The following is a 21,115-nucleotide window of genomic DNA, read 5'->3' as shown; positions in this document are numbered from 1 at the left end:
TCACACACTGGTCATTCAAAGATCTCTCTCCATTTCTCCCTAACCCATCACATTACTACTTTGAACATAACTATCATAATGAATGACTCTGCCTGGTTTTCAGCAAATGTAACTGTCAGGATTGCTAGTGATTGCTAATAGACCCACAAAGCAAATTTATGGTTGCAAGCCACATACTTTTCAGATCCAGCCGTTTACTGGCAATTATTTTATCTGCCTGACTCATTACATCCAAGCAAGGCCTGAAGTGTCATGACTAGCAAATACTGAAAGTCCTATCACTTTTATGCATTTATTGCACATTACAGGGAAAAGCTAAATGGCACCAAATGACTTTGCATGGGAAAAAGACCTGGCATAATACCAGTTAGAAAATCTGCCAAAATATTGCTTTGTTTAAATTGGACTAATACTTTTCGGACACTGATATCTTTGACTGATGTCCCTGCCAAGAAGATTATGAAGTGCTGAATTGTTTAAGAACACTGTATCATGATTTGCTTTAGTAGTTTTACAGTTTGAAATGTGGTAAAGCTTTCTAAAGTTAGAATAAACATACAACTAGAAGAAGCATATATCTACAAAAAAAGAGAATTCACCATTGTTCCTTGAGTCAGTCATCATAAAAGTTTGGACAACTAGGGACAGGCTTTAATCAGATTGATAAAGCAGTTCAGGTTTATTCTTTTCCTCTCATTGATGAGCATTTGGTTAAAACAAAATCCCATACTTTCTTCCTGTAAATACTGTAAGACATTTTCCTTAACTTAATGCAAAATAATCTACTCCAACAAACTTGAAAATTTTTCAAGTCAGAAAGGGTCCTGTGAATGCAAATGTGTATTTTTAAAATCAAGTGTATCTCCTTTGTCTCTGGAATTTAATAGCCAACAAGCAATACTATTTCTAGACCTCAAACACGGAGTCGATTTTTTTCTTTTAATTCATTCTAAGTAATTGTTAATCTACACTATTGAATTGTCTGTAATTCATACAGCAATTATATTAGTGCTAATGCTTCTACCTCAATTAAAACCTCACACTTCACGTGTGTTTACCAAAACTGAAAATTCTATCTTATTTATAACTGCAAAACTTAATTTGTAAATGAGTTTAATGCATCAGGCAGTCAATGAGTAATACAATCACTCATTACTTGCGTTACTATTGAAAGACAGAGAATGGGAATTTTGGATTGAAATACTATGTATAATCTGCTTCTAGTAACCTTTGCAAAGGGATTTGTGCAGAAAGTTAGAATCAAATATGGTCATATGACTATACTTTGACTTATACTGTGCTATTTTTTTGTTTTCCCAGTTGAAATTGGGATTTGATTTTTCTGTGATCATTTACATCCTAAGATGCTATTAAATAATGTCATTACTATTACATGTAAATTATACATTACATTTTTAGTGTACGTATATAGTATTTTTTATTATTTCCAGAAATAAACATTAAGAAACTTTTTTGATAAATCTTCTGGGAATCTTTTACCTTTTGCAATCAAAAGAAGTAGCATCTGTGACAACCAGTGGGATTCAAAAAGCATCTGTATGCAAAAAAAGATACATGGTTAGCCTGCCAGCTATATAAAATTGACATATTTGTTCAGGTCTTCTCTTCTGATGGTAAAAACGGATTAATCATCACCTCCCTGGAGTCAATAATGAAATCTGTGTATTTTAAAATAATAAATATTGGCTGATTTTAGTACCCAAGATGAGAAGCCTGCAAGGAAAAGGAGTGTTGAATACAAGCAGCTGACTGGAAACACATTTTCTCAGATATAATTTCACATTATAATTAATTACAATTCTGTTTACTGTACTACAGTTAATGCAATCAATGATGTTAAATATATTAATGTGCAAAAATTAAGACCATTTCAGATTTCAGAGTCCACTTCCTTGGACAAAGGTTCCAGCTGCATGAAATCTCATTTACCAGGTTTTGATGATTAATATTGTTTTTTTGATATTTAAGAATATTATGGCATACATTTATTAAGGAGCATCTCTGCAAAAAAGGGTGAAAGAACTCTTGAATCTCAGGCTGAATAATTGTATCTCTGGTGTGCAGTGCTCAGTATGAGCTGTCTTGGGGCTGCCATGCATGAGGAGGAGTTGCAGAGCGAGCGCATTCCGACATAAAATAGTGCAGGCAACCACAGCCTAGGCAGCAGCTCACAACTCCAAGAACCATCAGAGCCATGGAAGCTCCTCCAAAAAAAGAAAACCTGCCACAAAACAAAACTGGCACACTGTGAAGCAGCCTTGGTAAGTACTAAGCCTGTCTGGGAAGGCAGGAAACAAAAGCATACAAAGATTTAGAATGGTGGGCAGAGAATAGGTTAAGAAAGGGTATTGGGTAAGAGTGACCTTGTCTCATGTGAGATCTTTTCAGAGGTTTGACAGGCTTTCCGAAGGCATGCATTTCTCTAGAAAGCACTTCTAGTGAACAGGCTATGCCATTCAGCTTTTGAGTATCTGTCTTCCAAACTTCTGGAGCTTACTTCAGCCAGATTTTTCTGAAATCTCCCTAATTGTATGACAAGGCTTGTATAGTAAAAGTGAGATCTTTAAAAATATTCATTGCTTCCAAAATACATACCTCCAACAGTGCTCTTGGCCCAGAAGAAAGAAATGGGATATCTACTAGTAAACATGCATATGTTTTATTTAATCTAACAAAATACAGAGAAGCTGATATTTTCCAAGGTATCCTGAGAATTTTAAGTTTTCACTACAATTACCACTGGGCCCTATCTAAAGAGTAAGAAAGGGATTATTATTTTGGCTTGTCAGATTTTAAACTGCTGTGATTAAAAAGTGACTGGAACAGAAATGTGGGGTTTTTTCTTTATTTCTGACATCATAAGCCTCTAATTCAGCAAAATATAAAAGCATGTATTTTCTTTGAGGTATATGACTAGTCAGTCCCACTGCTCATAGGCTTAAAATTAAAGTGTTTAAATTCTATTTTGGCTGAGACCCTAAATTAAAGCTGATTCCAGTTAAGTGATTGAAGTCACACTGAGCTACTAAGAACAGAGACAAATTCTTGTTTAAGATTCCTGAGCCCTGCTGAACTGAGACTCTGATGTGTCTTGCTATTAGATTCAAAGCTGGCATAGGAAATCTAACTTAGTTTTGCTCCTAGCTTCCAGTTCAAAGGCATCATTTTTCTGTCTCTTTTTAAATACTTCAAAAACATGCAGACTACTCTTAATCAAATTAAAATATGGCAGTGTCACGTAAAGGGTGTTTTCTGAGAATTGCTCCTGTCATCAAATACTAACATAACACTAGTATTGTGCTCAGTCTTATTGCAGAGAAATGTGAGTCCTGAAGGGCCAAATTCTATTTGTAATCACATTTAGCATGGGGCCTGAAGGAAAGGTAGTGTTCTGGGATGCCACAAAACAGCTGGGTAAAAGAACATTTGGCTTATATTTTGTCACAGTTTGATATATAGTACAACAAGAAATTTGGTTCCTGCTGCCATGTTTCGACTGTTCAGGTTCGTCTAACATTAAGATTCAAATAAATTTAAAATTATAGTTTATCTCTCAAGAAGTATAACATAGGAAGCTAAAATTGTGTTTAAACAACTAGGTTTTGATGCACATGGACAACTGCGGCAGCCTAACTACATGGCTACACACAAATCCCTAGTTTCCAGATGAAAACATAGTAAACAGCACATGCAAATGAACAAAGAGTAATGCAGAGACCACCGACACAAATTTCTCAAAACATGGCCTCAGAAGACAAACTAAGAAAAAGACAGAAGACAAGTGCAGGAAAAGGCTTTCAATCTGTCTTTTCCTAAGGGTTCTGTTTCCCCAGGTAACACAAAGCAGCCAAAAAACCACAGTCCCCAGTATCTTAGTTAATCTGTTTGTCAGGGAATTCCATGTTTGCTTTGCATCAGTTGATAATATTCACAATATTCAACTTGTAAGTCTGGAGAAAAAGCAATAATGAAAAACCATTTGGTCTGAAGGATAAATCCAAGGTCCTCACTGGTTTAAACAATAGCTCAGTTCTCCTGCAAAAGCTTTCTTCAGTCAGTGTCTGCTCAACTGCAAATATTTTAAGATCAGAACTTAAATGTTTTCATCTCAGACCAGGAAAAAAAGTGACATGCCAAATTTCTAGCAAGTAAAGATTCCCAAGCTTTTGATTCAAAAATTTGTATATGGCTTATTCTTTTGGTATTTGTCGGATTTAACAGTTTCATGATTAAGTTTTTGAAATTGCTTGATATTTTCAATCAGTTTCACAATGAGCAGATATCTGGTTTATGATAAAAACAGATTTATGGCAAATATGAATACCAATCCAGATTCAAGATTCCATCACATTAACCATTGAACCAATAAGGTAGTAATGTCTTCCCATCAGAACTTACAATCAATATTAAACAGCTAGGTAAAATACATACATAAAAGGAAACTGGGGCAGGAGAGTGAGGTTGTCCAGGGAAAAAGTGAGCAAAGTGAAATGATACAAATTTAACAAAAGTTCATAAGCCTTGGCTTGTCACATTGGACCCCCTCCTACACTGAAATCTTTAAAGTGAAAATCTTGTAGTTAATGAGCCTTCACTATAAGGAAGAGATTTGGAACTTTTTTAAAGCAAAAGCAATCACCAAACTCCAGTATTTTAACACTGCAGAAACCAAGCTAAAAACCTCCACAGGCTGCAGAAACAGTGCCACTTTATAAACACATTATATCACTGTTTCCCTCCCCAAAATAAAAGGAAAAAAAAGAGGATGAACACATAAACACATATATAGCAATTGAATGTCCTAGGTTACATACTGTGACTGGACTAAATATCATTTTTGTCCCACCTTACCAACTTAGGTTGTAAAAAGGCACAAGGTCTGCCTTGGAGTCAGCTGCACTATGGTACTTAGTGCAGTGGAGCCACAATGTAATTTAGTCAGGCTAGATATAGTAAAACTATCCAAGATGAGAGAAACCTGGGTGCTGTACACACCAAACCCAACATGGAGCCTCAGCTCTGCCTGCATGTGCAGTCTGTGCCAAGAGAAAAGGAGCCCATGGATATCAGTGCTGTAGTATTTTATAACCACATTGGTATATGGAACAAAATCTTCCTGACCAACACAAAATAACCGTGTTAAGGAAAAGCAGTTGCAAGGACAGGGTAGAGAGAACAAAAAAAAAAAAAAAAAAAGGGTTGAAAATGACACTGAGAAAGATTAAAATGTTGCCATGGATGTGGAGATTTTTCTGAGTAATGCCAGGAAGCCTGGATATGTTCCTATACAGAGCTGCTCAGAGCTGCAAATCTTTTGAGCACAACTCCCTAAGGAATAAAACTTCTAAGATAACTGGTAGAATAACAATGAGAAAAAGAACAATATATTCACAATTGCTGGGAATGGAATTGCCATGAACATTTGCCATGCTTTTATTGTGTCAAGTTTACACTTTGTTCTCTAATCTTACTAAGAATTTCATGAACAAGTGTGAGACTTGAGTGAAGAATGGTTGTATTTGATCTGTCGACTGCTGCATAAGACTAAGATAAACAACAGATTATTCAATAGGTCCTATTCCTCCTTTAATTTTTGCATGTCTGCCCTCTCTGGTGCCTTTATAATTTGCACTACAAACCAACAAATTCAAGAAAGTTTACTAAAGGAAAAAAAAAAAATAGAACAACAAGTAGAGTTGAGTTGATTCTTAATTCCAACAACAGAATTTCAAGGCTTGCCATGAACGCACATGTTACCACTGAAGCTGAAACACTCCAGACGTACAGAAAATCCTTACAGCTGAAATCAATGAAGCATGTTCTTCCAAATCCTGTGGGATGAATTGCTTGCCAGGAATGCCCTAGTTGCAGTGAGGCTGAAGGAGACAATCTGATTATGTCAACTCTATCTCCATCAGAAAGCCAGTGGTCCTCTTTCTCAACCATTTGAGATTTTGAAGGAAAATGAGAGCAGAGGAGAGAGGAAAGGGTGCTTTACTATTCTGTTATTCCTTTCTTGCTGTTTTTTTCCTCTGCTTTTCTCCTAGACATAACACCTTTTGTAACTGTGGTGTAAACCAGCAGAGAAGCTGAAAACAGGTACCCAAATCAATGCTGGCTCTACATTCTTAGCTGGCCTGTTAGAACACAGGCTGCACTTGAGGTCTTTTGCTCATGAATATCTGAGTCAGCACCTCAGGTAGATGTTCCATTTTCTGACTTGTTTCTCTTTCCTGACCTCTTCTTTGAACACTTCCTCTTGTGGTCCACCAGGAAACATGATAAGAGAAAGTAGCAACAAAAAGCTAGGAAGTCCAAACCATCTCAATTATCTTCTCTTTTTATCCCAGAAGAACTATTGTTGTTTTTCATATAATCTGAAAGACAGTTGGAGAAGGGAATTTCCCTATAAAAACTCACAACAGATAAAAGGGAGAGGGATAATGTTTAACTGCAAGTTTTACTCAATATTGCAAGCAATTTAATCATTTTCCCTTGGGTCTGTAATCAAAAGATAGGTTTGTAATGGCAGTTATTACAATGGGAGTTTGCCAGCAATAACTTGAAACAAAACCCAGACCATGCTTCACTGTTTATGTTGTAACTGTGAGCATGGGTTATGTTAACATCTTATCTTTTGCTGGGCCCCAGACACCCTACCTTCAATACAACACTTAGGTGACTATTGCTAAATAAAAGGAGAACCAATCTTTGCTTTCTATAGTTTAATATCACCATATAAGAGTACATCCTGAACTGCTTATAGTTTTGCTAAGTTTTAACCATTTCCACATTTGAAGCATTCCCTGCTGTGTATGCCTCAGAGACTTTTGGTGGGGAAAACGTCAGCTAAAGCACTTCAGCCACTTCCAAGAAATAGATTTCTAAGAATTTTGATTAAAAAGTGTTGAGACAAGGAGTGAGGCAAGATGTGATGCTGAGATGACTGGACAAGAGCCCAAAGGGCATGGATCCTGTGCAAAGAAGGGTAAGCAATTACATTATTTATCATAATGCACACTCATAAGGAGATTGAATTAAGGTGGCAAATGGAACTTGCAATTCATAATTTATGAATGCTTGACTTGGAAAGTTAGTATTAATAATGTGCTGTTTTGATATATGGTATTTTCTAAGACATTGCTGTTAAAGAAGGAAACAAATCACTTCACTGTGAAAAAGAGCCATTTAGGAGGTTGTGAATCTTTATGTAGAGTTCAACTTTTATCTGAAATGCCATGTTCACATACTAGTTCACTGTATTAAGAATGTATGCACGGTTAACAACCTACTGAGGAGTGTAGTGCCACTTGCAAGCAACGACAGAAATACAATATTTCTGATACACTCTCTCCATAATAGGGGATCATTCTTGGATACATTTTTTTATATATAAAATTAAAATATGAAAGAAAAAACCCTTCAGTTTTTGCATGTTTAACAGAAATCTTATAAAACAATTTGTAAATTATGTCCCTCCTTCAGTAAACTTTTGACAGGTCTGGCAATTTGGCATGTCTTCTGTTTATAAAATAGCCTTGAAGACCTTCCCATGTTTTTGTAATTACATGGTTAACTAAAGAGGCAATTCCTTTTTCCAGAATTTTGCCTCCCTCATTTATTTCATAATATACTTATTCTACAGAGAGCAAAAAGGGCACAATATTTTTTTGTCTAAAACCAATTAAGAAGACAGTCCCTATAGGATTGAGCTTCTCCAATTTCCACTCATTGCAGGAGACTTAGCATTAAAGAATCAAACAAAAAAAGAACATCATGGCATTTCCAGTAACAAAATATGATAGCAACATCTTTAGCCATAATATCCTTAATGCTTCATTTTCACTAGGGACAGAGTATTTTGTTTCTATAACAATATGCTTTGTTGTTAAAGACAGAGAGATGTAAGTTATTATTTAACTGATTATGATTATAAAATCAAATCTCTGAGGAAATAGTATTCAAATGTGGATTATCAGGGTAAAGGAGAGGAAAAAAATCTAGGCCAGTACTTTTTGACAAGGATATGAATGCAAATGCATTTTCAATTCAGCTTCATGTCAGATCCACTGACTTCTATGGGTGATCATTTTCACAGCTCTGAGACCTTTTTTTAAAAAATCATTTCCACCCAGTAGTTACTTTTAATACTCTCAGTCACAGAAGTGCATTATTAAGTAGTTGACCAGTAACAGGACAGCTTAACTGTTAGTGTTTTGCAAAAAAACAGAATTAAAAATATGAAGTCCACTACTGATAAATAGCTGGATAGTTGATTTTCACTGTGCTAAATACTTTGAAGAATAATTAATTTAGTTCTGTATATGCACCTTGGGACAGGCATCTGAAATAAATAATATTTGCAAAAAATATAGACCCAGTGTAGCTATGTTAAGCTTCTGTGTCTGTCCAGAAAGAAATTCTGCAGGTCTGATGTACTTTTTTTCCATTTTCCTTTACTTTATGCATGTCTTTGTCAGAACACAGAAGCTGCTGTCCTGTTGAGCCAACAGCAGCAGCTGCAAGTGTTCCTCAATATATGCCTTGGTGAGCTAAGCAGGAGTCTGCCGTACATTGCACAGGACACATCTTATTTGTCTTGACTATGTAAGTGTTTGTTACTCCTTGTGCTGCTCTTTCCTCTTCTCTCTTCTATCTCCAGGACAAAAGAAATCAGAGAAATGCACCCTTGCCATTCCTCAAAGAAATGAGTCCACCAACCAGGCCATATAAATAGGTTTGCCTCACAATCCAAAAAGAAGGAGCCTAAGGCTCTCAAGAACGCCAAGTTCAGGAACTCCTCCAAACTTCCCATTCATGAGTTAAAGCAGTAATGGCAAAATGAGCACAGGGTGATGAACAATCAGTGAGCCAAATGCAATAAAGACCTGCCAGCAGCATAAGAAATTGTGAAATGAGTAAAAAGAAAACCAAAGAGAAGTAAAGCTTCTGTGGTTTCCAGTGATCATAGTTCAGAGTGCTACTCCAAGGAGGAAGTGCTTGTTGTTTTCTTATCTTCTTAAAGACCTTGAGGTCTCACAATTATGCCACTGCCTTCCACAAAAATCTACCTGAACTGGCACAGTTTGTCACTAAAATGGCTAAAGAAGAAATATCATAAAATTCATTATTTTACCCAAAGCACTTTGGTTTTCAGACCACTAGAATCATTGCTAGACAGCTGGGAACACTGAACCGCTGTCTGCTCATGGAATTTACATCACTGCCACAATTAATACAACACATTATTTCAAAGTATATAGAAAATCTAAGTGCCGTCATGCCTGTAACTCCCTTGCTAATCTGAGTGGTTTTTGTTATTCCATGGTATTGCAGAATGTTGTTGTCGATGGACCTCTTCAGTGTGAAATCTATCTCAAAGGCAGATGGTAGTATTTTTCTGCACATTGAAAGATGAAAGATAAATTATGTAGATCACTCTCAAATCTCTAGTGGTATCTGAGCTGCTCAGTTTACCCCAGCTTCAGCAGAAAAAAGGTACATCTCTCCTATGGGTCCCATATAGTATCAGCCAGTGTCATTTGTATGCCTGAGATACCACAGGGAAACTCAAATGTTATGTAAATCAATCCTTAAATGACTTAGAACACACAAATGTAACACGGAAATTTTTTTGCGTTCATTTTGACCTTACTCCTGTGTTCCACTCTCCCATTAGTCATGTCTCTTCTTCAAATGACTTTTCCCTCATATCTAGGTCCTCACCTCCAGCAGCTGGCCACCAGTTCAAGTGAAAGTGAACTACTGTTCCAGATGATGCAATCGATGTGTGTGTCTCTGTTTGGGTACCAGTAAAATGCTGTACTAGGCTGTGGATGCCTGTGGGACAGTTCCGCGTTTGTGCTGCCTCACAGAGGGCAATGCAGGCAGACATGAGCCCAGAGTCTCTGCCCACTCTGTCAGTGGAATACAGCATGAGAACAGGATAAAGTATAGGTCATATTGGGTACAGATCACAGATACTGACCCAAAGCCAGCCAGACCTCTGTTGTCCTGATTTATGAGCCCCTTTTGCTTTTGATAGCACACTGGAAAGGCCCAACAACTCAAATTTCTTTCCTAATACCACTAGGATTCCTTTTTTTCAAAAGACATATTTTATTTCTGTGATTTTTTCCTTTCAAAAGTAAAAATCTCTTCATCTTCAATTACATGATGATTTGTATATTTTAAGGAATGACTGACTGATTTTCAAAAATACAGTGCATCAAATTGGCTAGCTATCTACCCTTATTTTATACTGGTCCATCAGTAAGTTATCCAGCAGACTGACACAAAGTACTAGTCTTAAATATGCAGCAAAATAAATGGGAGCTGTATCTTCAGTTGATGAGGGAAAGGAAGTTATTTCAAAAGATGTAATTGATGCAACATCTTAGAGCTTCCTGAATTAGCATGTTTTTAGATTTGATTACTGAGTACTGTATTTAAGAGGTGGTTTCAAGGCACTTGGCTACGAAGCTCTTCCAGATGTTGTCAGTTATGCAGTGTGTTTATTAAGCCTTTTTTCTATTTTCCATTTCAGTGTGTGCTAAACTGCTGGTTTGTTTTATCCTCTTATTCTGAAGTCAAAAGGGTTCAGCGGCAACAGAGACAATGGAAATAAAAACAGATTGTAAAGACAACCACACATCCAAAAGAGCCTTTAATTTTATTACAGAAATTTCATCTACTCAGTCAACAAGTCATAAAACCTACTGGACCAGAACTTTATAACATGTGCTAGGTATAATGCACTTGCAGATATACCAACTTGCAACAGCATACAGTCAATCCTCTGTGTTTGCAAAGGGTGTTCACTCAAAAATATCCATCCTCACTGCCTAGGATTGATGTAGTTCTCTTAATGAACTACTTGGATTTCACAGAATGAGGGCATGCAGGCTGTGAATGTGCAATTGTGCAGGCAGTGTAAATTAGGGCTGTCTCTGCAGTCACAAAACATGATGCAGAAGATTGGATGCAGTGTATCTCATTTATATATTTCACATATCCTCTACAGATGCAAGTGATTATCCCTACAAAATCATGACTGAAGGCTCAATGACTGTATTTTGAAATAATAAAGGCTGAAAAATATATTAATTCTAATAATAGTTTGATGGAAAGAAAGGGAAATATGATATATATCCTTCCTCTAAAAACAAAAATCCCTGAATTTCCATGATTTGGAGAATCATTATTTTTTTAGCAGCTGATAGCACCAGTCAATACTTTTTTCTCTTATTAAAAAAGAAAACCAAAACACAAAAACAAATCAAAACAATAAAGAAAAAAAAAAACAAGGCTGAAACTTGCCATTTAAAGATTTCATAAATGTTCATGGCACAAACTTCTGAATATTAATACAGCATCCACAAACACAGGGAAGGAGTGTGACTATGACCTTTTTTTAAGAACCTCCTGTGAGTAAATTGTCTGCTGATACTCGTGAAAATTTTAGGCAACATATACACCACATTACATCATTTCAATATCTTGCATCATGTTTTTCTGTGATGGATTACGATATAAACAGGAAAATCCACTTATGGAATTTTCATGTGTGGGAGAATTGACTTTCTGGATTTCATCCTTTCTGAAGAGAGGGGGTTAACTCTGGTTTTAATTTCAGAATAATTCAGTTTGAACTCTTTGGACACAAAGTTTGGGATCGAACAAATACTTAATATTCATATATTCTGCCCAGATTTAATCATAGTTTACCAATGGAAACCAATCACATGGATATTTTAGGCAACTGATTCCCTTTGAAATTCTGTTAATCTGCACTTCTAAGTAATCATTTTTCTACTTACCCCCAAAGACAGAAAATTAGGTCAATAGTTCATGCAAAGTTTGGTGATAGAACCCTGTTCTTGAACCTGTTCTTTGTTCTAGAAAACTGAACATTTCCAGTACCTAAAAATAGCTTAGTCAATTTAATGCACACTGATTGTTACAGTTTTACCTATTCTGTCCAAGAAGTTTTGTAGTGTATTTACAATTGACACCTGAAGATATAAGCCTCATATTCATTTTTTCCCATTCATCCAGAGAAAATCATCCATTTTATACTTTGTCATGAATAATGGAAGCTCAGAAGTGGATTGAGAAGAGAAATTACTGACCACAAATATGGCCTTGCCTAAAGGGGTTAATGAGCCATAAAACAGAAATAGATGCAAATGTAGAGAAAACTACAAAACTGTGATTGCACGATAGCCACAAGTAAATGTACCATGTAATGGAGCCTAGAGCAAAATAACATTGAATTGGAATAAAATGCAGGAGTTAGATGTAATTTGAGAGCAAAAGCAATTCTTTTTTAGGGGTTACTTTCATGTTTCTCTATGTGTTTTCATTCTCCTGCTTATTCTGCACTACTCTGGGACATGAACCTGTTAAGTGGTATCTAAACTTGGCATTGGGAATTGTGTCTAATACTTGATTTCAAAATATTCTTCATCTGACAGTTGCATCAGTAGTAGGTGAACTTGTTTAGCATTTTCAATTTTGTTCTGTTGAATTATCAAGCTCTGTTCTTGCATATTTGTATCATTTTGTGGAATCTGGATTTGTGATGTTTATGCAATTCTCATGCTAGAACTCCCAGCAGCTCTTAGTTTCCTTCAACAAAGAGTGCTTGCATCATGCCAATACAAAGACTTCACTGAAAGTGTACCTAAATATTTTTCAAAGCCCACATAAATTCTCAAAGAAGAGCAGCAGTCATTTCCTTGCTGCTGCTTTTGATGCTTCCCACCCATGTTTTAGTGACATTGGAATCTTGGAAAAAATAGATCTGAATGAGAAGTGAAGAACTCATCCAGTATATACAATAGATCTCCTCTCTTTCTTCCATGTACAACTCAAGACACTACAGCAAAATCACCCCCTTGGTTACACACATGAGAAGAATCTGTACTGTAAGGATCACAAGCCTTACGATGGGTAGCTTTTGGGAGAAAAAGGAGCCACACAACCTACCCATATTTAGAATTTGATAAAGTCTCAGCAAACAGTTAGATAGTCACATTTGTCTCTAGCAAGAAGCTCCTGGCAGAGGGCACAAATGCCACAGTGAAACAGTGGGTTGGCCCATGAGGATGAAGCCCTTATAGAAGCAAGATTGCTTCTCTGCCCAGAAACTGTGGGAACTTATATAACTGAAGGGAAAGGTAGCTTTAATATCAGCAAATGTGTGTTTCTTCAAAATATCCCATAGAGAAAATTACTTACAGGAATCTGGAAAAGGCACTTCTCCATTTTCCTGTTTCGCCATTTCCCTCCCTTGGGTTTCTCACCAAGAAGCGATTTGGCTCGTTATTCTGCAGCCAAAGGTTTTAACTGCCATTTAAACTGCTTACTCTTCTTAGTCATAAAAATAGTCTTTAAAACCGTCTTCAAACACATATTTCTTCCTCTCCAAACAGAATCCCTGTAAAGTCTTGTAACAGTCTCATTATTTTTTCCCAGGTCTTCACAGTCAAACTCTTTAATCATATTAGGCATTCATGAAAGTAAAGTATTTTAAAGCCCGCTTTTAAACGTTCTAAACCATGATGTTGCTAAACTTTTCCTTCATCACTGCCCCATCAGTCTTGTTGCACTGTTACTGTTTCTTCTGTACTTGGCCTGCATTTGGACTAAAATCAAATGCTCTGTAATCTCCACATCTGTGGCATCTAACACAGACAACAACAACTGAGCCACAAAAATCTTATTCTTAACTAAAAAATTATAAAAGATAGGTGTTATATTCTGAAATTATTTATCTTTTTTAGAAATATTGCACTTTGAATTTGGTCTTCTTCCTTATCCTACATAATTATTGTGTAAACATGAAATCAAAGTATCAAAGTCAACAACAGCATAACTGCATTTGTGACCTCAATTCTCCTTACCATTTGTAGTCCTTCTATCAACTCTTGCATTTCTGAAACTGTGAGAAAGGCAGACATCAAGAACAATATTCTCTCTCTAATTCTCTTAATAGATCAGGATGTTTGAAAAAGGAATCCCAGAATTTGCTTAAGGAATATTGAGCTGCATTTATTGCCAGTATGAATTGGAAAATAATCTCTATTGTTAACTAATATAATGAGATAAATGGAACTTTATTACATAATTCAAGCTAGGTTGAACAACTAGGCTATAAATAGCAAGCATTACAGTTTCACTGGCATACATGCACTCCATGACTTCACTATAAATTATTAGAAGGTCATATTAAGTTAAAACCCAACTCTGGTGTCTCCTTTATTTTTATATTTTTGCAAAGTTTAACCTTGTTTTGGAACCTATCAAAACTGCTATATTTACTCCTCATTCAGAAAGAAACATGCCCACCATGATGATTTTATTGTACTGGATGTCATTGACGAGGATATGTGTGCAAACAAAAAGTGGGTTTTAACTTGAAGAAAGCATGGGAGATCTGTTGAAGGTCAGAAGCATTGTAAGCATCCTTCATCTGTTCACAGAGGCATAAACGTACTAATACCCAACTAATCCCTCATCTGGGAGACCAGCACACAAGATTTTTTTTTTTTTAAGATACACAGTCATCTGACAAGTGAAGTGCCAGACTAGGGGGCTCTCAAGCTCTCACCTCTGTTAAGAAATCAAAATGTTGAATCCCTTGTTATGAAGTATTTAGACTAGTATTTTTAAGAAGAAAAAAGGTAACAGCTTGTCAACAAAATATGAGGCCTACTTCACAGTTCTCTGTTGTCTGCACTTTTTGTGGGACTTTCGAACTTCATAATGTGGGCCCTTATTTACCAAGAGATTTTTTGGCAATACAAAAAAATCTTTCTATTCTTCCTTCTGAAGTGAGACAGGAACAAAATCCTCTATAAATTTGAAGAAGAAAAAAACAAAAAAGCACAAGGAACCATAGAGTGGAAGGGAAAAAAACAGTCAGTGGAACTTCCAAGTGCTTTATTCATACTTTTCTACAGATTTTCATCATATCCTTTCCCCTGGTTCAATCCTAGAGTTGTTTAAAATATATTTGAAATGCATTCACCAAATATAAGCATAAATATAGACCATAACTGTGACTAGACTTAGGACGCAGACAAAATTCCATTTGGCTGTTTCCCAAGTTAGTAAGACAAAGATATTTCAAAATCTTTAGTACATACAGTCATTTTGACCATATACCACAGCAAATAATTAGAATCACACATGGATTTGCCTTTAATTATTTTAATTTTGTGGGTGCACTTGCAACTAGTGCTTGAATTCCCTTTCAAACTCACTCAGTAGCCTGTGAAGAAAACAAGAGAAAAACTACAGACAAATATATAAATTTTCCCTTTCTGGATTGTGAAATGAGATTCTGGAGTTTGGCTCTGTGTCAGCAACATTTACAGGATGCTTTGGTTTTATGGTACTCCAGTAAAGATTAGTGATGACTGTCTGTTGGAATTATTACTATAATCAGTCTTTAGCAACAGCAAGGCTTACAAATCCTTGAATGAGGAGGCTGTGAGGTGAAGCAAAGAAATGCAGCTCTTCCCCAGACAGACTGCTGACCCCAAATTACCCTAATAACAATTTCATTGAACTAGATTGTTCCAAAAGGTTGACATCCTTAGATTCTCTAACTCTTCTACTTTTCATCTACAATAGATCATAGGGTGGTGTCTTACTAGCTAAAGAGAGAGAAATGCTGTTAATAGTTTCCAAACAGATGGAAAATTTACTGGCACTTGTGGGTCTCAAAATGCAAGCACAGAAAGTAAAATTATTGTTATTATGGTTTTGATCAGTACTGTCACATCACTGATAAACATTGATGCTCCATGCCGACTCATTTGATTGCATCAACTGGAACACCTGCTTTAGTAAAAGCAGACCTTGTGCAACCTTCACTTTGATTTGTATTTGGAGAATTAATTTTCTTTTTCTTATTTCAAAAGTTTTCAATAGATTTTTAGTTTTCAAAAGCTCTACTTTTAGAATTTCAGAATTCAGGTCGTTTGTGCAAGGGACTAGCAAACCATTTTCTATCAATATAAACTCAAGCATAGAAATACCACCAGTAACAAAGCTCTTGGTGTGTCATCAGGATCCTTGGTGGCTCTTGGCTGCATACTATTTGGGCAAGTTTTGTCCACAACTTCTTCATTTTGTCTCAACAACACTGGTATTAGAGAAACATTAAACACATCAGCAAATAAATAAACAGGAGTCCTATTTTTTTAATCAACTACATTGGGTTTTGAATAAATTATTAGATAACTCTAAGAATGTGTGTTCTTACAAATATTTTTCTATTTTAACCACACATATGGTGTGAGCATTTCCATTTCATAATATTGATTTCAGTCTTCCATAATTGAGTACAGCTCTGGCCCTACCACTATGCCAGAATGGCAACAACGGCAACAAAAACATATAAAATCATTCTGTGAAAGAATGTGATTGCAAGCTGTTTCCCTTGGAAATAGATACAACTTTGGGATTTTTCCAGTTTTCTATAAAAAATTCACCTACTAGCAATCTTAGATGAAATCTATAAAAGAGATCCTTCTATACACTGAGACAAAATACTTGTTATGACAAAAATTCTACACAGTGTAGTTTGTTATGAGAATATCACATTTACAAGAGTTTGTCATCTGAATGACATTCTGCTGAATGTTTTCCAACATTTTAAATGTGAGCCCAGGTGCTCTGCTAATTTTAAACTAATTCCTGGAATTTTTAGCTGCTTGTGTATTTTTTATTGAATGGCAATTGATTCCAGTTCTTTTTCCTGAAATAACTGCATTTTCTTTCCTTTTCTTTTATCTTAAGTTCATTCATGTAACTCTTGTATAAAATCCTATTTTGAGTGTAATGTTAGTAATTCCAAGGGGTATCCCTAAGGCTTTGAGGCAGATGATCTCAGGCCACAAGACTAAGCCCAAACACCCAATTCTCCATGTGCATAGGTCCGTGTTAGCATTGAGCCCAGCCCATTAACACAATTTTGACTTATGCCAGTATTCTCTCAACCAAGGCTCAGGTATGGTTTGTGGGATACTGTGAGTCAAAACCAATTTCATTGGGCAGCAGGCATGAGAGCGTCTTGCTTTCTGGAGGAAGAGTGAACCATGATCTTATGACAGTTTTGTCCTACCTCTTGTCTTCTGGGGTTTTCCCCAATTTATTTACCAGAATAAAGGCAGCCAGTGAATCACCTGAGTTTCTAAACATAAGCAAGCATAGTAATATTTGCTGCAGAGGGCACTGGGGTCTTACTCATCTTCTGGAAAATTTACACAGGCTGAAAAGAAACCTGCACTCTCTGAACAGAAATATCTCCCCAGGCAAACCCTAAATTCCACCATCAAGGAGACAGCTTAGAATATCTCAGTCAACTCTAAACATGCGGAAGCCACACCTCACTTACGTACTTAAATACACCATCTCCTGTGACATGTGATTTTCATCCCCTTGGGTAGGTATTGCTTTGGACCATGCTCTGAAAAGTGCAGGTCCCAGTAGCAATGCACCACCAGGGGTACAGGAGCCCACACCACTGTGACTCCCTGGTTCAGACCCAGTTAGGGTTGGCTCAGCCCATACAATGGCGCTCCGACTTTGGAAGGGCTCCAGAGTTTCTCATGATGCCTACTCCCAAGTAAATATTCTGGCCTGCAACAAAATGCCTCAATAGGGTCAATGCAGGAGCAAGTTAAAAGATGTTTAAAAGATGTTGCTCACGCAGTCTAAAAAGCTATGTGTGTGCTTTCCCTGCTTAATCTTCTTCCAGACCCTCTGAACCAGAAAAAATAAATAATCTTCTAGAACTGAAATCATGAGGCTCTACACCAAGGTCCACACATTACACAGTAACTTCTAAAGGGCAGAGCAATGTCTCTAGGCTGTTGGGGAAATAGGAGTGGTCATCTGGGACAAAACTAAAGGCTTGGTTTTTTTTTACAAAAGAGCAGAGAGTAGGATGGGAATGCAACTCCCACCAAAAGTCAGTGGGGGTTGAGCCTTGAAGTAATTCTGAACCCTTTGAAATTCTCAGTTCAGTTCAGCAACCTAAAACCACTTAATAAATCTTAAGACCAGAGAGGGAAAGGGAAAAAAGGGAAAACCTATCCCTCATAAAATGGTAATTTCTACTAATTTTTTGTAGGAATGTTTACTACTAGTAATTTCTTCTGTGAAAATAAAAAATCCTTTTATTGAAACAAAAAGGAATCACACCTTTTTTGGCATTTATGGTTTAAAAAATTGATAGCTCAGTCTCCACATTCTACTTAAAAACAGCATTTCCACTCCTGAAAACAAAACAGGGAACCAGATTCTCACCAAAAGCATTAGCATTAAAAGTATTCATGCTAGAACAAAGGCAGCATGGGAGAGAACAACTAATTCATCTGAGGATTATATTTAACATTCATTTCTCACTAGGAAGGTAGAAATAAAAGCTAAACCATTTCCATGAGTTTGACTTATTTTATATCATTTTCAAATGCCAGGTCCTAAGAAGTTACAACCAGTCCTTACACTACCTTCTGCAGCCGACCCATGGAGTCTACTCATGAAAAAGTGCCTCTGCTTCAGAAAACTTCATCTAGACTTACAAGTGTACTCCTTTTATTGCTGGCATAATAAGGAACCAGGCAGTCACCTTAAAACTTATGGCTCCCTATGCAGCTGGCCCAGGCAACTAAAAAGTCATTCAGTAGCAGGGTAAGTTTTGGTATTCCTTCTGCTTGTTGGACCACTCACAGGACAGAGTCACGATATGACAGGATAATTGGGGGCAATCTTGATAAGGCAGAAAGAAAACAATGCCTTCCTTTGCTCCTTTGAATTTACCAACATGACTGCTGCTGGCTTTTGCCTCTTCTGTCCTAAAGAGAGGCGTGTACAGTATTACACTGTTCTAATCTGATACAAACCTCTTATGCTGGCCTTTTACCCATCCACGATCAAACTACTTCTCCTCCTCCCCTATCCTTCTTTTTCCAGAGGTTTTCCTGTCTGACTCTGACAGCTGTTTGTCCTTTACAGGCTCTGTCTTCCCACAGCTCACAGCTGCACTAACAGAGTTTTCCAGCTATCTGCCCAGTGTCTCAGTCTTTCTTTTGGCTCTCCAGCAAATCCAGATTCTCCACCTGCATCTCTGGGTTATCCCCAACACTCAGAATGAGATCTTGCTTTAATTTTACTGGCACCAATTTTAAATAGCAATGCTCACTCTATTATTTCTTTTTTTTTTCTTCACTGGAAGAAAGGAAAAGCTAAAACAAATATACGAGGATGTTTTACTACCAAGCACATGATGAATATAAGTCACAAAATCCCAGAAACTGAAGCTGGAAAAGACTGGCTATTTGGTCATCTTGTCTGTCCTGCCAGTGTAGGACTGCTCCCCATGGTACTTTTAAGGGCAATAAAGCATGTAAAATTAACGATTATTTGACCTTTTACTATGGTTCACAATGACGTTACTGTTTTGCTTGCCAGTCTATTTTTTCCTGTGTACACCAAACTAGCTTCAGCATTTCCCTTTTCACTACCACCCAGAAATGTAGCCTCCCTCTGTAAAAAAAAATGTTGTGTAACATCTAAGTCCAGATCCTGTACAGTGAAATTTGTTTTTTTTTTAATCTTGACTGAATATGCCTACTAAAAGAAAAACACATACTTCAAATTCTAGAATCTGAAACATTTTTAAAGGACAGGTGCAACAGTGCTAAATCAAAGGAGAACTCCTTGTTTTAGGAGTTCTTGCTGATCTCTTGCTGATCTCTTTGCCCTCTTAGAACCAAGAAGTCAGAGAACAACCATGGCTGGAAAGGACCTCTGTACATCAACTGATCCAAATTCCCATCCAAGGTAAGCTCAGGTCTAAACAGCATCAAGTTGTTCCAAGATTTGTCCATTTGAGTTCCAAGGAAGGAAAGTCAATGAGCTGCTTTGGCAATCTGTTCCATCATACTACCACCCTCACTGGGGAGAGATTTTTCTTTCTGTCTGAATGCAGTTTCCTGCCTAGCAGCTGCAAGATCAGGGCTGCTCCCCAAGAGGCAGAACAGTTTCAGGCAAGACAGATAGTCTTTTCCAGGGTCAACAGAAGAATCAACAGAAAGAAAAATGGGAGGCAAATTTACCCACAGGGTAGGTCTGGAGCCCATCCTGAGGAAGCAATTAATAAACTGAGACAGCAGGAGACAGTGCAGTACCTGAAACATAGCTCAGGCATAGTCTGAGGGTTTAGACCTGTAATTTCCCTTGCTGTTACTAAAGTCCACTGGTTTTCTTCCTGTCACTATTAATATCTCAGAGAGCCTAGATTCATCTTCTCTACAAAGGACCACTCACTATGTAGGCAAGGGCACTCATTAGTTTTCTTCGGAAAAATACATTTCCCTCAGGATTTTATACAGCATGTTCTTCAGACCTCATCCATTCTGGTGGCCCTCTCTGTATATTAGCATCTTTCTTATCTTGTCTTTGTCCAGTTCAAAACTGGACAGAGGACTTCAGGTGTGATCTTCCAAGTACAATAAAGGAGAAGATTTCCAATTCCTGATGGCTATCGTCTTGCTAATACAGTCCAGTATGCACTTGTCCTTCACTCTTGGAAAAGCATGTTTTGACTCATCCTTCTCTGCCCAAACCTCCCTTTAACATTTTCTGCAAGGCCATTTTCTACCGAGTCAGCACCCAGCCCTTTTTTGCATGAGTTTATCCTATTTCAGGACCTTGTTTTTTGCTCTGTTGAACTTCATAAGGTTTTCACACATTTAAACCTTAACACATTTATTGAGCCTCTCAAGATCCATCTGAGTGGCAGCTATGTATTATGTTGGTTGCATATATAACCTGCAGTAAATTGGTTACAACACAATGTTGTCAGCAAAGCTGATGCATTTTATCCCACCACCCAGACATTACTGAAGACATTGATCAGTATTGACCCCAGTATTTCACCCTGAAGGATGGCTCTTATAACCAATCCTCAGCTTAATTTCCACTGTTTTGTGACCAGTGATCCTCTAGCCTCATACTCCAACTGTCATGTCAAACATCTTTCAATTCTAGCTACAAAGATGCTATGAAAGCACTG

Source organism: Cinclus cinclus, chromosome 1 (genome assembly GCF_963662255.1).
Source record: "Cinclus cinclus chromosome 1, bCinCin1.1, whole genome shotgun sequence".
Taxonomy (NCBI): Eukaryota; Metazoa; Chordata; class Aves; order Passeriformes; family Cinclidae; genus Cinclus; species Cinclus cinclus.
The sequence above is the reverse complement of the archived record's forward strand: the minus strand, read 5'-3'. Positions refer to the sequence as shown.